This window comes from Schistocerca nitens, chromosome 12 (genome assembly GCF_023898315.1).
Source record: "Schistocerca nitens isolate TAMUIC-IGC-003100 chromosome 12, iqSchNite1.1, whole genome shotgun sequence".
Lineage (NCBI taxonomy): Eukaryota > Metazoa > Arthropoda > Insecta > Orthoptera > Acrididae > Schistocerca > Schistocerca nitens.
Genome location: NC_064625.1, coordinates 85,102,244 through 85,123,336, shown reverse-complemented (window position 1 = coordinate 85,123,336; position 21,093 = coordinate 85,102,244). Strand labels below are relative to the sequence as shown.

Below are 21,093 nucleotides of genomic sequence, written 5' to 3'. Positions count from 1 at the left end.
CATGGTGTGATAGCGTCATTCACGGGAACGGGTTGAACTGAGTTTGAAAACAAGCGGGAAGGATGTATCTGCACACTGTAAGACTTTCACACATGCAGAAAGAAAACTGTATTTCTACAAATATAGTGTGCATTTCTTTTGGAATGACCCTCGTACTTATTTGAAAATGCTGGAGGGATGACTCTCACTGTGAATTGGAACGTTCCCCTGATACGTTAAAACGATTTCATAAGACCGTAATTGGCTGTGGAAAACAATGAACAGTGCTTCAGCAAGACGATGCAACGTGCCACCAGGCGAGAACTGTATGCGATTGGTTTGAAGAACATTCTGGACAGTTCGAGAGAATGATTTGGCCATCCAGATCGCCCGACATGAATCCCATCCGACATTTATGGGACAAAATCCTGTATAAAATCCTGCACACACAGCAGCACCTTCGCAGTTATGGACAGCTGTGGTGGCACCATGCCTCAATTTTTTCCGCAGGGGACCTCCAACGACTTGCTGAGTCCATGCCACGTCGAGTTTCTGCACTACGCCGGAGAAAAGAAGGTCCGACACGATATTAAAAGATACCCGTTGATTTTTGTCAGTGTATGCCTAATGCTGTTCGTCAGAAATAAATTCACGGCTGTAGATTATAAATAGCTATGAACGTTTCAAATGTAATACCATTAGTATGCAAACTGTCTCTTGTTCGAGTGGGTACACACGTTTGCAACACCGTGTAGTTTTAAATGTTTTTCAATCCCGGGTGCACTCATTGCGACATCAGAAATTTGCGACTTTGCACAGGCGGTTGCTCGATCGTAAGAGTATCGTACTCGAATGCATACACGAGCCGGTCCGCGGCCGCATTTCCTTATTAGACTGGAGTGAAACAGTGACACTCTTTCGCACTTATCGGGGCGTGTTGGGTCGCTCCCTGGCCGACCTGTGCAGACATGAACGTTTCACGCGGAGAAATCCGCCGCGGTGGCGGGGGGAGGGGCAGTTAGGCGGCCCACATCTGCCAAGGACCTACCGGTTTCGCCCAAAAACGAACAATCCGCGCACGATCGCGGCCGTGGTGCGGCGCGCCGCGGCGAAAGTCCTGTTTGGAGCCGAGGTCGCCCCGACAGCGTCCGACGCCGGACCCGAGAACCTCCCGCGCTGGGAACGAGGCACTCGGTGGGCAGTCGGATTCACACACGTCCATCGTTGGGCATCACGTGGATATTAGGATCTTAAAATACCATATTTTACGGTCCATAAGGTGCAGTATTTCTTCGAAAAATTGTCTAAAAATTCAGCTACGTCTTACACTCGAAATTAATACACTACTGGCCATTAAAATTGCTACACCAAGAAGAAATGCAAATGATAAACGAGTATTCATTGGACAAACATGTTACACTAGAACTGACTTGTGACTACATTTTCACGCAATTAGGTTGCATAGATCCTGAGACATCAGTACCTAGAACAACCACCTCTGGGCGTAATAACGGCCTTGATACGCCTGGGCATTGAGTCAAGCAGAGTTTGGATGGCGTGTACAGGTACAGCTGCCCATGAAGCTTCAACACGATACCACAGTTCAAGAGTACTGACTGGCGTATTGTGACGAGCCAGTTGCTCGGCCACCATAGACCAGACGTTTTCAATTGGTGAGAGATCTGCAGAATGTGTTGGCCAGGGCAGCAGTCGAACATTTTCAGTATCCCGAAAGGCCCGTACAGGACCTGCAACATGCGGTCGTGCCTTATCCTGCTGAAATGGTTTCGCAGGGATCGAATGAGGGGTTGAGCCACGGGTCGTAACACATCTGAAATGTAACGTCCACTGTTCAAAGTGCCGTCAATGCGAACAAGAGGTGACCGAGACGTCTAACCAAAGGCACCCCATACCATCACGCCGGGTGATACGCCAGTACGGTGATGACGAATACACGCTTCCAATGTGCGTTCACCGCGATGTCGCCAAACACGGATGCGACCATCATGATGCTGCACGGATGCGACAGTCATACATCCGCAAAAATGACGTTTTGCCATTCGTGCACCCAGGTTCGTCTTTGAGTGTACCATGGCAGGCGCTCCTGTCTGTGATGCAGCGTCAAGGGTAACCGCAGCCATGATCTCCGAACTTATAGTCCATGCTGCTGCAAACGTCGTCGAACTGTTCGTGCAGATGGTTGTCGTCTTCCAAACGTCCCCATCTGTTGACTCAGGGATCGAGATGTGGCTGCAGATCCGTTACAGCCATGCGGATAAGATGCCTGTCATCTCGACTGCTAGTGATACGAGGCCGTTGAGACCCAGCACGGCGTTCCGTATTACCCTCTGAACCCACCGATTGCGTATTCAGCTAACAGTCATTGGATCTCGACCAACGCGAGCAGCAATGTCGCGATACGATAAACCGCAATCGCGATGGGCTACAATCCGACCTTTATTAAAGTCGGAAACGTGATGGTATGCATTTCTCCTCCTTACACGAGGCATTACAACAACGTTTCACCAGGCAACGGCGGTCAACTGCTGTTTGTGTATGAGAAATCGGTTGGAAAATTTCCTCGCGTTAGCACGTTGCAGGTGTCGCCACCGGCCCAGCCTTGTATAAATGCTCTGAAAAGCTAATCATTTGCATATCACAGCATCTTCTTCCTGTCGGTTAAATTGCGCGTCTGTAGCACGTCATCTTCGTGGTGTAGCAATTTTAATGGCCATTTAATTTACTGTTGTGCACGCAGGATTGAGCGGGTTCGATGCTGCTTTTCCACTGGCTGTGATGTTTCTCTGCCAATGGGAACCAAGCGGATTCTCGCGTATTTTGGGAACTGAAAACTTATTTTGTGTAGACAGATAGAGATCCCATAGTGATCAGACCTACTGATAGGCGCTCCGATGAAAATTATCAATATTGCGATATTTCGGTAGCAAAATGTTTGAGAAGCGAGAGAGTTCGACTGAATACACGGTGTAAAACTCTGAACTTTTTGTGACATTTAAACTAACTTCCGCGTGGCGTGTTGCTAGCTCGCGAACGAAAACATTTCGTTACGTGAGGCTTATTATATGAACATCCGAGCAAGTTATTCCAAAAGAAACAAAGCCTTTTTAAACGTTCTGTGAAGCATAACTAACGGTTACCATAAATTCGCTACGGCTATGAATGATGTGTGCGTGTGGACGTTTCAGAGTAAGGTTTGCTAGTAACTGGTGTAGGTAAGCTTGGCGTAATAGAGTGAAATTTAACGGACATCAATACTTTCGTGTAACTATTATTAACTTTCCACAGACAAAACAATCATTAATGCGACTTATGGTTACGAGGTGAACAGCAATTTTATCTATAGCTTTTCCTGGCTGACTACAGCATTTCAGCAAATTCAAGGAGGCGTGCGTGTGAGAAGAGATTCGTCACAAGGTCAGTCGAACTCTATTCGCAGCAGCACAGCACCGCGCCACCTCAGGGTTATAAACTGGAAGTAATAGAAATGCAGAAGAACGTGGAAACAGTGCAGCTGAGCGGCATTTCGGCCCTCCAAAAAAAGAAGAACTGAAAAAAGTGAGGAAGACTAAATGTACAAATAGAGCACTGAATGCAAAATGGCCAAAACTAGATCATCTCATACTAAAATGGATTGAAGAATACCGTCAAAATGACACTGAAATTAATAAAAAAATTATTTCAAACATGGTCGTAAGCTAGGGTGGAGTTGGTTGCTGCTGCAGGTTATGAAGCAACATGGACTTATCACGCAAACGACAATGAAAATATCTCAGAAAATACCACAAGAGTACGAAGACAAAATATTACCTTTCAATCGCTTTATTGTTCAACATCGAAAGATAACCGGTGTGGACATATGCCATATAGCGAAACTCCTGTGGCATTTGATATGCCGAGTAACAGAATTGTTGCCATGAAAAGTGCTAAAACTGTAACTATAAAAACATGTGGACATTAAAAAATGCACTACACTGTTGTTCAAAATGGTTCAAATGGCTCTGAGCACTATGGGACTCAACATCTGCGGTGGTAAGTCCCCTAGAACTTAGAACTACTTAAACCTATCTAACCGAAGGACATCACACACATCCACGCCCGAGGCAGGATTCGAACCTGCGACCGTAGCGATCGCGCGGTTCCAGACTGAAGCGCCTAGAACCGCGCGGCCACACCGGTCGGCTACACTGTTGTCCTTTGGTGTTGTGTTGACGGTACTAAATCCAATGATCATTTTCAAGCACAAAACCATGCCAAAACGTTTTGAAATACCGCCTGGCGTTGTCGTTCACACACAAGATGAGGGTTGGATGGACGAGACTGTTATGAAATTATGGATTAACAGAATGTGGGACAGAAGGGAAGGTGCTTTATTGCAGAAAGTTATCTTCTTGTACTAGATCCGTTTAACAGTCATTTGAAAAATTCTGTGAAAGATAAATTGAGACAGGGAAGTACAGAGCTTGCTGTTATTCCGGGAGGACTTACTTCACAACTGAAACCTCTTGACGTCTCGATTAAAAAAAAAATATATATGTTTAAAGTGTGCATGAGAGAAGAATGGAACAAATGGCTGATGGATGAAGGCCAACATGAATTCAAGCCGAATGGAGAATTAAGACAGGTGTGTCAGTGGATAAAATAGCCGTGGTCTCGAGTGAGAGAATATCTTTCAAGAAGTGCGGCAGTGAAGACAATCTTATACTCGAAGAGGACAACGATGATGACGAAGAGGAAGAAGAAGAAGAAGAATCAGGAATTTTAAAGATCACTTCGGTTTTATAAACTAAGAATTTTTTTTAGTCTGGCTTTGCAATCTGATAACAAAAATGGTAAAAATGTCATTTTCTAAAAAGTTCCTTAAAAATTAAGGTTCGTCTTATAGTCCGTAAAATACGATGTCGCGCCCATCAGCCACAAGAAGCGAATTAAACTGTATAATGATGCCTTAGTACACAAAACTGTTCACTGTAGTTTCAAAGAAAATGGGGCTCATTATTCGATGACGCGGCATATCACACTCCAATTTTCTGACAGTGCAAGGTGGTTTCATGACAGAGGTGTGCTTTTTCGGTTATCTAATTCTTGGTTCTGAGTGTTCACATATTCCCTAGGGTGAGATCACGTCTTATCAGTGAAGACGACATTATCCATTTCTGCGATTCCAGGGACGTCAACAAATGACAGACTTGAAGCTTTTCTTTGTCTAACCGAATTTCGACACACTGTGGGCGTGGTGTGTACGAAATTTAACTTTTACTTCGCTTTCTGCGCATTACCATACGAAACCTGGGGTAGGACAAGTAGTCACACCAAACTTTTTGAAAGCTAACGTCAAAGTGCAATCTTCATCTCATCCGTCAAAATGACGTCTCCTGGTTCTCTTCAAGAATTCAACTTAATTCGCATTCGCGGACACTGACGATTGGTTTCTTTGTTTCTGAACTGAAGCATTGATGCAAAACCAGGTAAGTCACTTTTACATCAAAACACAAAAAAAAAACTGTCCACAAAAAAAGTCGATCTTGTCTTTTCCGAACCTTCATTAAGGCCTACAGCACACCGTACTCATTACATGAGCAAATAAAGATTTATTATTATATTTACTCCATCTTGAAAATTTAAACTTGTCTCGCTTAACTAAAGAAACAACGACTATCGGCATTTTACAGGTCACTGAACACTGAATTATGAGCGATAAAACGAAATGGATACGATAGTAAAAATCACATTTGTGGACGGTTAATAAGAAATTCACTGTGTTTCTTCTTATACTTAACTGTATGTAGCATACATAACAGTTGTTCTACAGTCGAATTTTTTGTGAAATTCAATGTCCGAGGCTGGCGCATTCTTCTTGGCAATATTCTTGAGACTTTCATATTTCTCAAATTTAACTGACGAAAGCGCTTTATAAAGTTTTTCCCCAGGAAATCTCAATGGAAAAGTCAATGTAGTTGAGGCTTTCTGAACGACGAAATCTTGATAGGTAAGTTTTGGTAATAATGCGTTACAGTGAACTATATGCTTCTGTTAAGTGCTCAAAGACTCTGTAATTTGAAATAATAAACTGCTCATTATCAGCACTATTAATGTTAGATCGAAACAATGTTTTCAGACGGAACTAGTTCCAAAAATACATCTTGAGTAACATCAGCCACAGTTAAACTTCTTCGATGTATTTAACGTTACATCCAAACAGCATTTTTAGATGGGACTAGGTCCAAAACTATATCTTGAGTAACATCAACACAGTGAAACTGCTTGGACGTATTTCCGACCACTGTTTGGTGCACCGAAAAAGGCAAGCTGGTGACATGTCTGGTTCCTTCCCCAAACACAAGATGTCCACAAGTGCATTGCCTATGTTATTGAATTGCTCCCACGGACAGATCTGATTCTTGAACCGTGGAAGAGCTGGCCGCTGTGGACGAGCGGTTCTAGGCGCTTCAGTCCGCGCTGCTGCTACGGTCGCAGGTTTGAATCCTGCCTCGGGCATGGATGTTTGTGATGTCCTTAGGTTAGTTAGGTTTAAGTAGTTCTAAGTCTAGGGGACTGATGACCTCAGATGTTAAGACCCATAGTGCTTAGAGCCATCGGAACCACTTGTTATGGAAGAAGGGAAAAGAGAGGCTAAAACATGGTGCCGAAACACAAGGTACTCCTCTCGAATAGCACCTAAGGGGCCGCCGATCTCAACGTCCCCACCCCGCGGACGGAATACCATCATCAATGTCACATGCCTTCATTTCCATGAGACACTGCGGAGAGATTCGGAATTTATTCCAGGACGTTGGCGGACAGGCTGGTGATCAGGGACTTTACGCCACCACCTCTCCTCCCCTTGCCGGCCAAATATTTGCAATCAGTGTCTTTCGTCACAAGGATCGAACCACCGCCCTCCCGAATCCACCTCGCTCGGTTTTGAGATGGACAGCCGAAGGAGACACATGTGAGATGAGGCAAGCAACGAGAACCCTCCGCCATGCACTTCATGCTGTACTAAATTTCGAAAGTCACAGTGCGGAAGTGTAGCAACATCCCGACACGTGGGGAACACGATGCCGTATCAGCGTCGGCGGAGGTGCGCCAGTAATTTACTCGCCGCGCCGCTACTGCCGCAGTAAGTTTCCCAAGCTGATTGTCTTAATTGTGGAGCTGCGCGGAGGACAGGAAAAAAGCCCGCCAAGGGACACCAGAATTGCCGCTAATTGGAGCGACCGCCACAAATTAAATGAGCGGACAGGTCTCCCAGGGTTTTGCTCGTAACTGGTGGCTGACGGAGCCGCCTGCTCTTGCAGATATTACGATGGCCATCTGTTTGTGCTCACTTTACCTTTTCCTCAGCGCTCTTTCAATTAGTCATATGTGTTAACATAAGCGTCTGAAAGGTGGGGGAGGAACAAGAAGGGCACCCCTCCTCCTATTGTATGTCTCGAGTATTGTGTACATAACAATCAGTTCCCTGGAAAAAAAAATTGCGTCACCTAAAACGCAGTTTTATGGCTACGAACGTCTCGACTCTGACCAACTCGTATACCGGGTGGATCACCTAAAATTTGCACCGCAGATATTGAGGAAATGGAAAGTCCTACTGATGTCCAGTTTCCACACAATGCATTGTTGGTCATGGGCTCATATTGTTAGGCAATAAACAGATTGTAATAATACTTAGAAAGTCCATTTTTTCTGCAAACATACACCTTTTAAATGGAACACTACCTATAGACATTAACAAACTAAAAATAAGGCAAATTAGAATATTAGTGATGGTTCAAATGGCTCTGAGCACTATGGGACTCAACATCTCTGGTCATAAGTCCCCTACTAACCTAATGACATCACACACATCCATGCCCAAGGCAGGATTCGAACCTGCGACCGTAGCAGTCGCGCGGTTCCTGACTGAGCGCCTAGAACCGCTAGACCACCGCGGCCTATTAGTGATGTCTTTAGGAGGAGTTTAGTGCGAGTCGTTTACGGGATATTGCATTTTGAAAGGTTTCCACACTGACACTTGTTTGTGTAGTTCAATCTGCGTAGTTGCTAGGTACGATGTTGTTATGTTTACTTACAGTATGCTTGTGTGTTCAAATGGTTCAAATGGTTCTGAGCACTATGGGACTTAACAGATGTGGTCATCGGTTCCCTAGAACTTAGAACTACTTAAACCTAACTAACCTAAGGACATCACACACATCCATGCCCGAGGCAGGATTCGAACCTGCGACCGTAGCAGTCGCGCGGTTCAGGACTGGACGCCTAGAACCGCTCGGTCACAGCGGCCGGCGCTTGTGTGTTCCTTGGCTGCATTATGACTTGCTAGTCAGTTGGTACCTGGAAGTCAAAGCAGTAGATCGTGAGTGGACCATGGGATTTAGCAATGCAGAAAAAGCCGACTTAATCATGGTGTTTGATGATGATGTTTGGTTTGTAGGGCGCTTAACTGCGGCGTCATTAGCGCCCATACAGTCCCAATTTTTACGCAGCCCAATTTTTGTACACAGTCCAGTCTAATCACTGACACGACTGATGATGATGATGATGATGATGATGATGATGTCAACACAAACACCCAGTCCCTGTGCAGAGAAAATACCCAAACCGGCCGAGAATCGAACCCGGGATTCTCACGGTGTATGGAGAGTGAAGGAAGAATGCAGTACGTTCTTGTACGGTGCATGCGGCAAGGTATCCCAGCAAACGTCAACCACCTCGGCAATTATTTATCATCCTCTTCAACCAATTACGTGAAAGCGGTAGTGTAGCACCTAGACGTCGGAACAGAAGTTAACAAGTGACGACAGAACAGGGGGAAATTAATGTTCTTGCTTCTGTTGCAGTTGATCCGCACAATCGCACGAGGAAGTCGCGTAAGTCACGCATTCTCCATCAACATAGGTTCCATCCCTATTACAACTCTCTCCATGAAGAGCTGCATGAAAACGATGAGAACCGTATTAACTTCTGTATATGGGCATAACGGCAAGGTACTCAAGGCATATCACATATCTTGCTTAGTGATGAAGATGTAAGAGAAGGACGGAAAGCCTTGAATTGATGCAGTTAAATAAATAAGGAAATAAAAATGAATATCTCATTCAGGGGAAATTTCTCAAAACGGTTTTTGCGTCATCATTGGCGAGAGGCACATTATTACATATACTATTGTATTTGTCTTGCACAATGCAGATATTCCTGCTGAAAAAGTCATTCAGGTATTTACAAGATTTTATTTTCAAACCGAGAATAATCCAAAGCACTAGATGTGGTTATCTCAATTAAAATATTCTTTTAATGCACGTTTTTAAATTTCTATAATATATAATAATAAAATAAAATGATATTTAAACCAAGTTACCACAGCCAGTGTATAATGTTAGTTTCATTCTGTCAAGTTGTCTTGACTGCGGATCCCGTTGCAAATATATCAAATCAAGAATAAAGCAAGGCAAGGGAGAACATTTGAAGAAGATGCTGTAGATCATGATGAAGAATAAGGATATGGGCAAGTGGGAATTCTTGAGAGACCAACAAACCTGAAATCATTTCAAATGCAAAGTGGTTTCCTAGAAACACGGATTTTCTGCTATGCATGCATCTTTTCCAAGAAATTTATTCCGATGGACAACAGTGAATAACATCTTCACAAGTGGAGCTCATCTTTAAAGCCTTGAGTCGTAAACGAGGTAGGTGAAAAATTAAGTGAAACTTCATTAAATTGTTCGGGGTAAAATTACCAAGAATCTTATAAATCATTAGGGTGTCGTACACAAAATATTTCCTATAAAATAGTAAATTTTCGAAGAATCTAAGTGAAAAAATCTCTGCAATTCTTATTGCTGAACTCTTTGTGATTTTAGCAGAAAACAAAATAAAGTTTGCATCATTTCCCTGCCACCCTCGCCCCCCTTCGCTCTGATCCCCTTTCTTGTGACTTTTGGAACATTGCTTCGTTGCTCCCCCTAGTGTCGTATCTGAGATATCGAAAAAACGTGCCGTCAATGACACTAGTTTTTAAAACAAAAGAAAAAGCACTTTTAATAGCCTACTTGATCGCCGACGCTTTTTCTGGCGCAATAATCGCCGCGATTATTAACCCCCCCTGTCATATACGCTTCGTAGCGGATCTATGGCAGCGGGAGAAAAAAAGAAAAAAAAAATCACCGAAAAATTCCGGTCGTATTTTTAAATAGAGCTGACCGACCTAAAATAACAGCGGCCGGATTTATGCCTGGGCGTTCATATTTTTCTCGTCCCTCCTTATTGCACGTCCCCGCCGCGGTCCTCCACCTTGCGCCCGGCTGTACAGATTTAAATCGGTGTTTTCGCGATAACTCACCACGCCGCCGGCTGTTTACAGGGCCTGAAACCTCTGCGGCCGAAATGTCCCCGCTCCGCCCGGCGGCGCGGCGTCACGATTTAGAGGCGCTCACGTTTCTGGGTGCGACTATTTCCGCGTCGCATCAGTCATGGCGCCGGCCGCGGCCGGTTTAATTTACGGCGAGCATGTGCGCGTCTCGAGACGTTAACGGCGAACATGACAAACTCGTGGCACCGCCCACAAAAGAAAAAAAAAAGCAGAGACGGGCGCCAAAGAAATGGAGGAGTCTGGTGCCATGTAACAGGTGTGTTAAGCACAGGATGTTCTTCACTTTGAAGCAAGTAATGAAAGCAACACATAATGCGTCGCAGCGATTAAGATCTCCGAGAGATTAGTTTTCCTCTCATTTAAGAACGAGTCTCGTTAATAACTTCATACGATGTTTACAGGAATACACTACGCTTGTCTTTGGTGGGAGCCTTAATGGTGACCTCAGACAACACCCTTCCCTCTGCACCAGTTTGCATTTTTATTACAAAGTGTATTCTTCTGTTCTATTTTTGGTAGATTTCAGTAGCGATTCTATAGAGATTTTGTCAAGAATGTCCTCCTCTTTTAGCAGTAGTTTATCGTAGGTCGTTGGAGCAGAGAATAGAAGCTAGCGACAGAAATAAAACCGTATGTTATTCCCGTTTCCAAGAAGATCCGTAGGACAAATGCAGATAATTACACTACTGGACATTAAAATTGCTACACCACGAAGATGACGTGCTACAGACGCGAAATTTAACCGACAGGATGGAGATGCTGTGATATGCAAATGATTAGCTTTTCAGAGCATTCACACAAGGTTGGCGCCGGTGGCGACACCTTCAACGTGCTGACATGAGGAATGTTTCCAACCGATTTCTCGTACACAAACAGCAGTTGACCGGCGTTGCCTGGTGAAACGTTGATGTAGATGCCTCGTGTAAGGAGGAGACATGCGTGCCATCACGTTTCCGACTTTGATAAAGGTCTGATTGTAGCCTATCGCGATTGCGGTTTATCGTATCGCGACATTGCTGCTCGAGTTGGTCGAGATCCAATGACGGTTAGCAGAATATGGAATCGGGGGTTCAGGAGGGTAATACGGAACGCCGTGCTGGATCCCAACGGCCTCGTATCACTAGCAGTCGAGATGACAGGCTTCTTATCCGCACGGCTGTAACGGATCGTGCAGCCACGTCTCGATCCCTGAGTCGACAGATGGGGACGTTTGCAAGACAACAACTATCTGCACGAACAGGTCGACGACGTTTGCAGCGGCATGGACTATCAGCTCGGAGACCATGGCTGCGGTTACCCTTGGCGCTGCATCAGAGACAGGAGCGCTTGCGATGGTGTACTAAACGACGAACCTGAGTGCACGAATGGCAAAATGTCATTTTTTCAGATGAGTTACGGCCCGTGGCTCTACTCTTCATTCAATCCCTGCGAAACCCTACATTTCAGCAGGACAATGCACGACCCCATGTTGCAGGTCCTGTACGGAGCCTTTCTGGATACAGAAAATGTTCGACTGCTGCCCTGGCCAGCACATTCTCCAGATCTCTCACCAACTGAAAACGTCTGGTCAATGGCGGCCGAGCAACTAGCTCGTCACAATACGCCAGTCATGAGTCTTGATGAACTGTGGTATCGTGCTGAAGCTGCATGGGCAGCTGTACCTGTACACGCCGTCCAAGCTCTGTTTGACTCAATGCCCAGGCGTATCAAGGCCGTTATCAGGGGTAGAGGTGGTTTTTCTGGGAACTGATTTCTCAGTATCGGTGGCTCAGATGGATAGTGTGTCTGCCATGTAAGCAGGAGATCCCGGGTTCGAGTCCCGGTCGGGGCACACATTTTCAACATGTCCCCAATGAAGTACATCAACGCCTGTTTGCAGCTAGGGTGTCTATTTAATTATCATTTTATAATATATTTGTCCAATGAATACCCGTTTATCATCTGCGTTTCTTCTTGGTGTAGTAATTATAATGGCCAGTAGTGTACAACCTTTTGTCACTGACTTAAGTCTGTTGACGAATTATGAAATACTTTTCGTACTCATGCACACTGCTCTACAAAACTTAAGGACGAGATAGATACAGTAACATAACATATTAACTACTCGGTGGAAATGAATGAAAGTGTGAGATCATGTTGCCAGAGGTCTAACAGTCGTGCACAGAAAGTTGGACGTCACACTGCCTGCAGTTAGCGCGACTATAGAGGCAAATGGGGCTGGCTCCGCAACAAGGGGTCAATTAAAGGGACAGGAAAAAGAAGTGTGTGTGTGTGTGTGTGTGTGTGTGTGTGTGTGTGTGTGTGTCATTGGAAAGGGAAGTTGTGGTATGAGACCAAACTGCGGAGGTCATTACACACTATTTAATCTAACTTACGCTAAAGACAACACAAACATCCATGCCCGAAGGACGGCTCGAACGTCCGACGGGGGTAGCCGCACGAAACGTGGCAATGCGCCGCAGACAACGCGGCGAATCAATGACTGGTGCATAGACTGACAGCTGAACCTCGACGTCAATAAGCGAAACGTAAAGGTAAGAGTGTGTGGCGCAAGCCCTTGACTGGGCTATTGGCATGACTGTAGGCGGAGCCGTAACTAAGGGGGATGGAGACCCGCGTGTCGCCGCCGATACACATTTGTGTCGCCTTGTTTTTGCTGAGCTTGCGGCCAGTGGTGTAAACACTTCGCAACCGGAAGTACAGCCGCCTGAAACACGTATCGTACCCGCATCATCACTGTTCTACTTTTGCTAGAAAGATCTTAGTCTCTTTTAATATGAATTCACTGCGTTTGTTATTTACACTCAATATTTGTATACAGGCCAACGGCCTTGCCGCATTGGCAACACCGGTTCCCGTCAGATCACGGAAGTTAAGCGCTGTCGGGCTGGGCTAGCACTTGGATGGGTGACCATCCGGTCTGCCGGGCGCTGTTGGCCAGCGGGGTGCACTCAGCCCTTGTGAGGCAAATTGATTGAGAAGTAGCGGCTCCGGTCACGAAAACTTACAACGGCCGGGAGAGCGGTGTGCTGACCACATGCACCTCCATATCCGCATCCAGTGATGCCTGTGGGCTGAGGATGACACGGCGGCCGGTCGGTACCGTTGGGTCTTCATGGCCTGTTCGGTCGGAGTTTACTTCTAGTCTTTAGTTGTGTACAGGGTCCTGACTGGAAACGGTGAAAAAAAAATGTCCTTGAACATGTGTCCGGGTATGGAAGGCGTCCAACGACACGACAACCCATCGTACCGGAACACAGTACAGAGCTGCATCGCATCCAGGTCACAACAGGTGTTCAAAATGGCCTCCATAAAATGCAATGCACCCGTTCACTCGTCGGTAAAGAGGACTAATAACGGAAATTCTGTAATTGTGGCAGTCTGATGCAAAAACCATCGACATATCCTTCCCGTAGACTGAAAGCCGCTGCGGATAGTCCTTGCACTCGTTGCAGGTAGTAGGGGTCGTAACGGCTGTCATGCGGTACACAAATAATCGTACTTTGGCTTACACCATTTTGGCGGGCCACTTGCCTGGACCACCCAAAATTCTTTAGAGCCCTGTCCTCCAAATCTGGTGTACACAAAGTCCGCCGTCTGCCTGTACGTTCATCTGTCAGAAAGGACCCATGATTATACAAACGCACAAAAAGAGCTTGAAATGTTATGTGGTGTGGTTGGTGTCTGTGAGGGTACTTGTTTTGGTATAGCCCTGCTACCTCTCGACCGTTTGCATCTGCTTGGCCGTACACAAACACCATATCGGCTTGTTCCCAACATCAATACCGGACCATACTGCTGCTTACAGTTCAATCACACAGCCTGCAACACACAAGAAAAACGCGGCATTTGCTCAGAGGAACTTTCATTTGTCAGCGTCATCTGCCGTGGGTTGGGTTTGGTTGTTTGGGGAAGGAGACCAGACAGCGAGGTCATCGGTCTCATCGGATTACGGAAGGATGGGGAAGGAAGTCGGCCGTGCCGTTTCAAAGGAACCATCCCGGCATTTACCTGGAGCGATTTAGGGAAATCACGGAAAACCTAAATCAGGATGGCCGGACGCGGGATTGAACCGTCGTCCTCCCGAATGATCTGCCGTGGCAACGATGCGTTTCCAGACAAATGTTCATAGCGCCTTTTTTCCTCCATTTTCGGTCAGGAATCTGTCCCTACAGTTTGTCGTTTTTTAAATATTCACCCTGTGTATGGAATAACCGTTAGGCCTTTTCTTGTACCTTTGATACATTTGTTGTGTTTTTTTTTTTTTTACATTTAAGTATTTGTCGTGTAGAGAACGCATGCATCCAGCGCAAAGGGTAACGGATCAAAGTACACTACGTTATGCCTACATTATTCCCTGATTTCTGTGAACAGTTGTAGGGCATATTAATATAGGCTTTTCCCTATTTTTCTACTGTAATACAGTGTGGGCCGAAAGCGGCTATAATTGTGTCATAGAAAGTTATAGCGTCATAAATAAAACGAAGTACACACTATTTCAATCACGGATCTCGTTTGAAGCTTGTAGTTTTTCCGGCTTTCAATGCATTAACGAAAAGTAAAGTTGAAAAGAGAAACTGTCACAATTTATTCGTATTTTACCGTCACTGTGCTGTATGAAGTAACTGATACTGTATATCATCATATAAGTTTTATTGGCAAGACACTTAGAAAATGTAACATACCTACTAAGGAAACTACGCTTGTCCGTCCTCTTTTAGAATACTGCTGCGCGGTGTGGGATCCTTACCAGATAGGACTGACGGAGTACATCGAAAATGTCAAAGAAAGGCAGCATGTTTCGTATTATCGCGAAATATGGGAGAGAGTGTCACAATAATGATACAGGATTTGGGCTGGACATCATTAAAAGAAATGCATTTTTCGCTGTGACGGTATCGTCTCACGAAATTCCAATCACCAACTTTCTCCTCCGAATGCGAAAATATTTTGTTTACATCGAGATACATAGGGAGGAACGATCACCAAGATAAAATAAGGGAAATCAGAGCTCGTACGAAAAGCTGCAGGTGTTCATTCTTTCCGCGCGCTGTGCGAGATTGGAATAATAGAGAATTGTGAAGGTGGTTCGATGAACCCTCTGCCAGGCACTTGAATATGATTTTCAGAGTATCCGTGTAGATTTGTAATGACACATTCCGACGCAGAGACATACAATACCTTAAAGGCTGCGCCAAAGATTAAATTGAGAGGGATGTAGAATATAATGTCTGTAATGTGCATATTGGATTCTCTTTTGTTTCATACTCCAAGAAGGAGTTAAGATACGCTTTCGATTGTTGCCTTGTAGAGGATGGACGTAATTTTTGGTGGGTGCGGAAAGGGAGCCATATTGTTAGTGTTTATGGTTTGTGCGACGTGCAGAGCAAGTCTTATTGTGTTGTGAATAAAAAGTTTTACGAGAATTATTTAAAACGACGTAGCATTGTATTCCTTGGTTTCCACCGTCTTCGTGAAGTGAACCGATGCCGACTCAGGAAGATACACACGGTCAACAAAGAGACGAACATCGATGGCGACTAATGAATTAATATTGTGGCAGAAGGACGAATTCGACGCCTAAGGTGAGAACTCTGAATAAATCTACAATGGCGTAGAATTCAAAAATTTAATTAATGGGAATGGTAAATTATATTACAGGCAAATTTCACGCAGCACTGAATTTGTCCACATTCAAGCCAGTCAATACAGTCCGTAAAAAAGCGTTTCAAAAATTCTAAAGTTACAGTTCCATATCATAATTTCTCCTCTTTTTAAAAATCAATAAATTTAATTTTTTTTATTTATTTCGCCACAAGATGTAGACGTAAAAGTGACCTCTTCCCAGTGTCTTGTTGGATGCGGCAGTTAGAAACATGGATAAAATGGGCTGCAACTCGTCGCGGTACGAATGACATTGTGGAAGAGCGGCAGTTGGGAGACTCGTACAGCGGAACAGAAATCGGCGCGCGCGGGTTCAACGGCTGCGGCAGCGCCGCCTCGGCGCGTGACGTCACGGGTCAGTAGCAGCTGGCCAGAGCCGACGCACTTCGGCCACACTCGGAGGCGTTCGGCTGGCCCGCCCGGCGGCTATATTTAGTGCTGGGCTTGAGATTGGCCGCTTAGTCAGCACCACTACGCGTCGCGCATCGCCAATGGCGGCGGCGCCAGGAGAGCGAGGAACACGCGACAGCGATACGGCCCCGGCGACATGTTTATGCTCCACGCGAGTTTTTAAAACTGTGTTCTTCGCTCCGCTCCAGGTTTAATGTTTGGGAGTTACAATGAGGCGTGGATCCGATGGCACTGGGCACTGGAGAGGAAGTGGGGGTGGGGGTGGCGGATGTTGGAAGTGGGTGGGGGGGGGGGAGGGGAGGCGGCCATGAGCATCTTCTCTAACGACCGTTTCTATTATATGCTTTTAAATTTTTACGTTTATCAGTTTCGAAATTGCTCAGCTAACTTTCTGAGAATAAAGCAGCGAAAAAACTAAAAATCTCAAAAATGGGAGAGAGTTCTTGATAATTACAAGTTACGTTTAACACAGTCACTTTCGTACTCCTCGTGGTTGCCTAACGCGGCAGAAGACATTCCAGTTACGAAAAGGCTGGTGAGTCCTAGGGGAAAACCACAATAAGTTGAGAAGGGCAGGACAATCGCTAAGAAAAAATAAATACGAGCACTGAAATTACGAACGGAAGTGGCAACGATTGAAAGACACGCATTCGTACAATTTACATGCTAGGATACCCACAGTCAAAGGCCTAACTTCACAACCATATTGCTAAGTGAAATAGGGCCTACTGATAATGTACAATTGGATTTTATGTCGTGTAAATTATGTCATTGCCGAAGTTGTGTGTCTGTTGCATTTATAGTTAAAAATCACTTGTATAACACACGAACTTGTCATTTTTTCCGAACAATTCTTTTAGAATCATGAATTTGTGTAGATTTCTTAGCAGTTGTGGCATAGCACCGAAGTAAACAAATAGTAGTTATTATTATTATTATTAATCTTTCCTTTCTCAGACATTATGTCTGGTTAAAAAAGGAAAGTGACGCGGCCCTTGATCAAGCGTGACTTCCTTTTAACTGTACGGTATATGTTACATTGCATTTAGGAACTTTCGGGTAATCGAACATGTATAAATAATTAGAGATTTCTGTAATTGTATATATATGTTTGGATGTAGCTGTATTGCGTTTATGTAGTGGTGGATATTGTGTGGTATGACTCCTGTAGTTGGTAGTACAATTGGTATAATGTCAACTTTATCCTGATGCCACATTTCCATGACTTCCTTTTTCAATTTTTTCTCCTGTTTTCTTCTGTATATTTGTTGTATTGGTTATAGATATTTCGATTAGTTGTGTTAATTTCTTCTTTTTATTGGTGAGTATGATGTCAGGTTTGTTATTATTATTATTATTATTATTATTATTATTATTATTATTATTATTATATTACAACATTTTATTTTCTTCTCGTTGTTAAAATTCTGAACATCCAAGTTACCTCAAAAGTGGAGGTGGCGGCAAATTATACTGGGACGAGGAAGGGGGAAAAGTAATAAACAATGAATGCCACCCCACCCTCCTCCTCCCTCCCAGTGCCCAACCCTGGATCGCCGTCTGGTTACAATTCCGAAACGCGACACACTTTGACAAGAAGTGAATTATTACGTTTGTTGTTAAGTTCCCTAACAACAATGCCTGATATTTAGTAGCGGTTCTAGAGAACGTTTATATAAGAAACAATGAGTACATTTCCTTTACTATAGTGACCATTTTGCATAAATGGAATTGAAATGAAAAAATGAAATGAGCGTATGGCATTGTTGGCCGGGAGGCCCCATTCGGGGGAGTTAAACCGCCGTTTTGCGAGTCCTTTTTAGGTAACGCCACATCAGCGAGCTAATGATGACGAAAATGATGATGGACACACAACACCTAGTCCCCTGCCGAGTATCGGACCGAGCTCCCTGCGAATTGGAATTATTTCAGAGATGGCAATAAACGAAAACCAGTTTTCTCTTTATATTTTCAACCATTGGCAAACGAAGCCAACCACGAGGAAACTGAAAACTAGGAACAATTCGTGAAACATCAGAAAACATATGCGTGAGACAAAGCTTACTCTGTGTCATACGACAAAACAAGTATTGGTTACTACATGTAGTTCTCAGATCTCGTACTGGAGGTAATCTCACAGGAATATTATAAGAGTGCTCTAAAAGTGCTAGAAAAGGTGAAACATTTATATTTCAAAGAAATGAAGATCCAAATGTTAGCCTGTGGAGAGGCATCAACGTAGCGAGTCACCACTTTATGAACTATTTGAATATTTCATGGTTTGAATAGGTTTTTAACAATGAATTGTATAGCATAATATAGGAAGTTTGAAAGTAGGCCTATAAACAAATTAAAATGACAATTAAATTATATGTAGCAAACACTTTTAAAAGAAAATAATAAAAATTGACAGTGAATTCACAGATCCAATGGATGAGTGTTTTTTTTTATTTATTTTTTTTATTCTGGATGGTTGAGACCAACGACTAGATGGACGGGAAGAGAAACAACAGAACACTAAAACTGGTACAGACTGTTTATGGGAAAGATGTCAGATGAAAAGTTAACAGTCAGTAGGTATATACCGAGCGAGGTGGCGCAGTGGTTAGCACACTGGACTCGCATTCGGGAGGACGACGGTTCAATCCCGTCTCCAGCCATCTTGATTTAGGTTTTCCGTGATTTCCCTAAATCGTTTCAGGCAAATGCCGGGATGGTCCCTTTGAAAGGGCACGGCCGATTTCCTCCCGAATCCTTCCCTAACCCGAGCTTGCGCTCCGTCTCTAATGACCTCGTTGTCGACGGGACGTTAAACACTAACCGGTTTTGAAGCTGTGACAGTCAGATATGGACTTTTCATGCTAAATGTATAAAAAATGTGAGGGTTGTCGAGAGAGAGATAGAGATTCATGGTGGTAATTACTACTAGAGGCAAGAAGATGAGGAAAGGGAGCAGAGAGAAGCGAAAGACGCACTACACGCTAGCGTGTAGTGGGGGCCATAGTTACAAATCTAGGAATTACAGTCACAGCGCGTAAGTAAGGAAAAACAACGCAATTCTTTAATAATGCGCAGAAATCGGAAAAGCTGTTTCCACCCAGCGACCAGCTGCACCTGGTAGAAGAGATAAACTGTCTGTAGGGAACCACAATCTGAATATGAGCGTACAGTAGCTTGAAAGCTAGCTATTGGAATAATAAAGGTTTTTAAAATGCATTATAATAGCAATGGGTACAAAGTATTCGCAATAATATTACTGATATCTGTGTAAATGGTGTAGCTATTGAGGATGCAACAGTAATGGCGAAACATGTACGTCATGATGAGCTCCATTACTTTCGAAGGATAACTTCACTTTTGTTCCGTAGCTGATAAGGCATTTTTCTGTAAGTAAGTTATTATTTGCAGATCTAGACTTCGTTTTTATTTCACTCGTCTCATAATATTAACGAATTATTCAGTCGGTGCTTGGCAACAATTTGAAATAGTAAACATTTTCCCGAATGTTCCAGAAAAAGAAAATTATTTGGTCAGGAGCCGGCTATTGGCTTCTTTGACCATCGTCAAGTGAAGAGAACTCAAGTTTACAAACACATATAAAGTGATACTACTTAAACAAAACGCACATAAAAAGGATGACACATAGAGTGGAACTGTTAGCCTGTACTTCTTATGTCACGCTGAAATAGTTACATTTAACTAGAAACGAAAATTTAAGTTTTTGAGAACAGATGTAAAATAAGGTTGGTTTACTATTACAAAAGCTGGAACTTAATTTAACAGAATGGAAAAAGGAAACTAAGTTTGGATATTTGCCATACGTTTATAAAATTCCAATATATCCAATAGCGTTATCTTTCTACTTTTCATAACAGTATGTAAACCTTCACGATCTTCATCGTATGGTAGTTTTCTGTTAAAAGATCTTCCTTACAGGATGAATCTGTCTTTCGCAGTCCCTAACTTCCCTCATCTTCTGGTAACCTATTCTCCTCCTCCGTTAAATTAAGTTTGTTACGCAATTAAAATACAATAATTGTAAGTTGAACATTATTTTAGTGTGTTATTAAATGTGGGCAACGGCCTTGCCGCAGTGGATACACCGGTTCCCGTCAGATCACCGAAGTTGAGCGCTGTCGGGCGTGGCAGGCACTTGGATGGGTGACCATCCGGGCCGTCGTGCACTGTTGCCATTTTTCGGGGTGCACTCAGCCTCGTGATAGCAATTGAGGAGCTACTCGACCGAATAGTTGCGGCTCCGGTCAAAGAAAACCATCATAACGACCGGGAGAGTGGTGTGCTGACTCCACGCCCCTCCTATCCGCATCCTTATTGAGGATGACACGGCGGTCGGATGGTCCCGATGGGCCACTTGTGGCCTAAAGACGGAGTGCTTACTATACGCAACGATTTTTCCATAAAAACATTATTTTTCGTTTTCAGTTCAATGTAACAACTCCTGCGTAACATCTTTGGTAACACCGTGTCACCATTTTCTGTATCTTTTGTGTAAGCAATGTCATCATTTTATCTGTGTTTCCGACATTTAGTTGCCACCTGACGACCTCCTATGAAACCTACAGCCTATTCGTCAACAATTTTTTTTTCCAAAATACTGTGAAAATGAAACTTCCTGGCAGACTAAAACT

General features: G+C 44.0%; 2 pseudogenes; both read left to right on the top strand.

Annotated features, from left to right (window-relative positions):
- Positions 1-13,190: 13,190 nt before the first annotated feature.
- Positions 13,191-13,308, top strand: LOC126215465 (5S ribosomal RNA; annotated as a pseudogene).
- A 7,211-nt stretch (positions 13,309-20,519) lies between these two features.
- Positions 20,520-20,637, top strand: LOC126215489 (5S ribosomal RNA; annotated as a pseudogene).
- The last annotated feature ends 456 nt before the right edge of the window (positions 20,638-21,093 follow it).